The 5,091-nt window shown below is 41.7% G+C and overlaps 1 pseudogene; it reads right to left on the bottom strand.

Annotated features, from left to right (window-relative positions):
* Positions 1-3,292: 3,292 nt before the first annotated feature.
* On the bottom strand, positions 3,293-4,776 carry LOC111545935 (annotated as a pseudogene).
* Positions 4,777-5,091: the final 315 nt, after the last annotated feature.

Below are 5,091 nucleotides of genomic sequence, written 5' to 3'. Positions count from 1 at the left end.
AAAGCATATGATTCTCACGCCAACATTCTGGAAAAGGAATTATACATCCCTGCTAAATACAGGGAACTGGAGGTCTCAGGTGGAACCTTCCTTCCTACCTGAGACCAGTTTGAACTATTGCCAGAGGCTTACTGGATTTTATGATAGATGTGCCAAGAAAGGAGAAATTAACAAGCATAATGAAATTACTTTAAACATTAATTAAGGAATCTAAATGCTACAATCTCATTAATACATGGGAAACACTTTAACAGTTACAGCTACAACAATAGCTACACAGTAGCAAGAACAGAACTCAATGGGAGGAGGAGGAGAAAAAAAGGGCTCCCAAAAGAAAATGAGGGGAAATAGAGTTGTTAATTTTCTACACATTATACAAAAAATCAGAAAACTACAAAATAAAATGATTTGCCTTTATTCCTAGGGTAAGTTCCTGATCTTCAAATAGCACCTCAAAGGCAAGATCCTCCTTTTGGCCTGGAATCCTTCTGGCCTTGAGTCCCTGAGTAGCTAGCTCCTGTTTGTGTTGAATTTTCCGCAACACCCAGGTGCTTTAACAAACAAATCCATGGTCCTGCCATATAATACATCCATCACTCATTTAAAAAATAACAAAAACAGGCCAGCCGTGGTGGCTCACACCTATAAGCTCAGCACTTCAGGAGGCTGAGGCAGGTGGATCATTTGAGGTCAGAAGTTCAAGACCAGCCTAGCCAACATAGCAAAACCCTGTCTATACTAAATACAAAAATTAGCCGGTCAGTAGAGGCATGCACCTGTAATCTCAGCTACTTGGGAGGTTGAGGCAGGAGAATTGCTAGAGCCTGGGAGGTGGAGGTTGCAGTGAGCTGAGATCACACCACTGCACTCCAGTCTGGGTGACAGAGTGAGAACCTGTCTTTAAAAAAAAAAAAAAAAAAAACCAGGCCAGGCGCGGTGGCTCAAGCCTGTAATCCCAGCACTTTGGGAGGCCGAGACGGGCGGATCACGAGGTCAGGAGATCGAGACCATCCTGGCTAACACGGTGAAACCCCGTCTCTACTAAAAAAATCCAAAATCTAGCCAGGAGAGGTGGCGGGCGCCTGTAGTCCCAGGTACTTGGGAGGCTGAGGCAGGAGAATGGCGTAAACCCGGAAAGCGGAGCTTGTAGTGAGCTGAGATCCGGCCACTGCACTCCAGCCTGGGCGACAGAGCGAGACTCCGTCTCAAAAAAAAAACAAAAAAACAAAAAACCAGGCCAGGTGTGTGGCTCACATCTGTAATCCCAGCATTTTGGGAGACCAAGGCGAGTGGATCACCTGAGGTCAGGAGTTCAAGATCAGCCTGGCCAACATGGTGAAACCTCATCTCTACTAAAAATACAAATAATCAGCTGGGCGTGGTGGCAGGCACTGGTAATCCTGTACTTAGGAGGCTGAGGCAGGAGAACTGCTTGAACCCATGAGGCAGAGGTTGCAGTGAGCTAAGATCGCACCATTGCACTCCAGCCTGGGTGACAGAGTGAGACTGTCGTAAAAAAACAAAAACAAAAGCAAAAAATAGATGCTGGTGAGTGAAAAAATGTTTCTGAACTTTGAGCCTTAAACTTTATACTGAAAGATGTTCTCTAAGGTTCCATCAGAATTATAAAATTCTGGTTTGCATTAGAAATTACCTATGCCAAATTTCTCGCTTGACTCAGAAAATAAGACTAAGATGTTACTTAATCTTAGCAACAGATCTAGAATCCAAGTTTCCTACCACTTTCCACTATACTACATTGAATATTTAGTTGTTCAATGCAACAAATATTTATGGAGTGTCTGGTATGTTACCAGGTATTGTTCTAGATACAAAGTAAATAGCAATGACCAAAACAGGCTAAAAGCTCTGCTCTCAAGGGGCTTACGTTCTAATAGAATGAGACAGACAATAAATAAGTAAAATATGTTAACAGTAACTTGTCAGATAGTGATATCAAGGAAGTATAGAGAAAACAGACACACTAGAAGAGGGAATAGGGTGCTGGGGTGGAGAGTAGGTGCTGTTATTTTTAAAAGGGATAGTATGAAAGCCTTATTGATAAAGTGAATTTTGAGCAAAAATCTGAAGGAGGTAAGGCTATGGGGACACAATATTGCAGGCAGAGAAGACCAAAAGCCCTGATGTGAAGCATGCTTGCTGTCTAAGAAACATCATCAAGGCTGGTGTGTTTAGAGTTAACTGAATGAGAAGAAAAACAGGAGAGCATCACAGAATTATTTAGGTCACTGGTGGTAAAAATAAGGACCTGGGCTTCTACTGAGTGTAACAGGAAGCCATTAGAAGTTCTAGAGCGGAAGACTGACATGATCTTAAGTCAGCTGTGTTGAAAACGAACTGACCAGGTGCAGTGGCTCACACCTATCATCCCAGCACTTTCAGGGGCCGAGGTGAGCATATCACTTGAGCTCAGGAGTTTGAGACCTGCCTGGGCAACATGGCAAAACCCAGTCTCTACAAAAAATACAAAAACTAGCTGGGCATGGTGGCATGTGCCTGTAGTCCCAGATACTTGGAAGGCTGAGGTGCAAGGATCACTTGAGCCCGGGAGGTCAAGGCTGCAGTGAGCTGAGATTGTGCCACTGCACTCCAGCCTGGGTCACAGAGACCCTTTCTCAAAAAAACAAGAAGAGAGAAAAGTGATTGATGGTGGTGGAGGGGTGGCTGCGCTGGGGTTGGAATGGGGACAAAGGAGTAAGTAGGGAGAGCAGTTAAGTGTCTTCTATAATAATCTACGTAAAAGTTAACTGGTTTGGACAGGATAGTAAAAGTAAAAAACAGGGAAAATAGATTCCACATGTTACCTGAATGTAGCATCTGCTAGATTTATGACCAACTGGATACAAGGTGTTAAGAGAAAGTAAAGAATCAAGGATGACTCAGGGTTTCTGGCTTAAACAATTAGAAGGCTGGAAATAATCATTACTGAGACAGAACTCCAGGGAAAGTAGATTTTTTATTGTGTTTTTTCACCCCTGTAAATAGACTTTATTTTTTAGAGCAGTTTTAGGTTCACAGCGAAATTGAGCATTAAGTACAGCGTTCCCTTGCTCGGCACAGTAGCTCACGCCTGTAATCCCAGCACTTAGGGAGGCAGAGGCAGGAGGATCACTTGAGCCCAGGAGTTCAAGACCTCCCTGGGCAATATAGAGAGACCTCGTTCTCCATGGAAAGGAAAAAAAAAAAAAAAAAACAGAAAAGAAAACAAGTACAGAGTTTCCATATACCCCCGCCCCTTCCCCCAGACAGCCTCCCCACATCAACATCTCATATCTAAGTGGTATGTTTGTTACAAATCATAAGCATACACTGACACATCATTATCATTCAAAAGCCATAGTTTGTTTAAATTAGGGTTACTCCTTTTGTACATTCTATAAGTTTTGACAATTATATGACATGTACCTACCGTTATAGTATCATATAGAGTAGTTTTACCTATTCAAACTTACCTGCCTCCAACCTCTGAAAACCACCGATCTTTTTACTGTCTCTATAGTTTTGCCTTTCCCAAAATGTCATATAGTTGGAATCATACATACATAGCCTTTCCAGGTTGGTTTCTTTCATTTAGTAATATGTATTTAAGGTTCTTCCATGTCTTTTTATGGCTTGATAGTTCATTTCTTCTTAGCACTGCATAATATTTCATTGTCTGGGTATATTACAGTTTATCTATCCACCTAGTGAAGGACATCTTGGTTCCTTCCAAGTTTTGGCAATGAATAAAGTGGCTATAAAAATCTGTGTACACGTTTTTGTAGGAACATAAGTTTACAACTCATTTGGGTAAATATCAAGGAGCAGGACTGCTGGATTATAATACGGTAAGAGTTTGTTTAGTCTTATAAGGAACTGCCAAACCATCTTCCAAAGTGGCCGTACCATTTTGCATTCCCATCAGTAATGAATGAGAGTTCTTGTTGCTCCACATCTTCATCAGCACTTGGTACTGTTAGTGTTCTGGATTTTGGCCATTCTAATAGGTATATAGTGGTTATCTCATAGTTGTTTCACTTTGCATTTCCCTAATGATACAGGAGGTAGAGCATCTTTTCATATGCTTATTTGTCATCACTATATCTTCCTTGATGAGGTGTCTTTTGTTCATTTTGGGGGGCATATATGTATGTATTTTTCTTTATTATATCTTACTAATATTCTTTAAGGCACAAACCAGGTGAGTAGGCTACAGCAAGGAAATCTTAGAGAGTTAAGAAACCACTATGACACTTCCCGGTATTATCTTCAGTGATGCTTCTTATCTTTATTCTGGGACTCCAGGTAATATTCAGCTCCTACAGCTACCACAAATGCAGCAAATTCCCATTTCAATCTTTGTAATAATGTACCAACAAAGGAAACATTTCTGCGAAGCCACCCACGTATCTCTAAGCTTCATTGCAGCCCAATAAATCCCAAAGCCCTCCTGCAGCAGCTTCTTCTGGACGGTTTTTACTGGGGTCCCTTCTATCTTCCATTGTTTATAATCTGGAAGTTCCATTTTACGATCTCCATGTTCATGTCCATGTCCATGGGCCACATCTTGCAAGATTGTGAGAACTGAGGAAAACATATTGTGATATGCCTTCCACTTTCACACCTAGGTGGTGAGAATGAAATTTAGCACAACCACTCTGAAAAACTGGCATGATGTGACAGCAATTTCCTTTTGTCCATTTTTTAATCAGATTGTTCAGTTTCTTATTGAGTTTTAAGAGTTCTCTGTAGGCCAGACACAGTAGCTCACGTCTGTAATCCCAGCACTTTGGGAGGCCGAGGAGGTCAGATCACCTGAGTTCAGGAGTTCGAGACCAGCCTGATCAACACAGAGAAATCCCGTCTCTGCTAAAAATATAAAATTAGCTGGGCATGGTGGTGCATGCCTGTAATCCCAGCTACTCTGGAGGCTGAGGCAGGAGAATCGCTTGAACCCAGGAAGCAGAGGTTGAGGTGAGCTGAGATTGTGCCACGGAACTACAGCCTGGGCAACAAGAGCAAAACTCCATCTCAAAAAAGAAAAAAAAAGAAAAACAAACAAACAAAATATATATCAAGACATCTGAAGAA

Source organism: Piliocolobus tephrosceles, chromosome 14, assembly GCF_002776525.5.
Source record: "Piliocolobus tephrosceles isolate RC106 chromosome 14, ASM277652v3, whole genome shotgun sequence".
Taxonomy (NCBI): domain Eukaryota; kingdom Metazoa; phylum Chordata; class Mammalia; order Primates; family Cercopithecidae; genus Piliocolobus; species Piliocolobus tephrosceles.
This window is presented reverse-complemented; position numbering and strand designations above follow the sequence as displayed.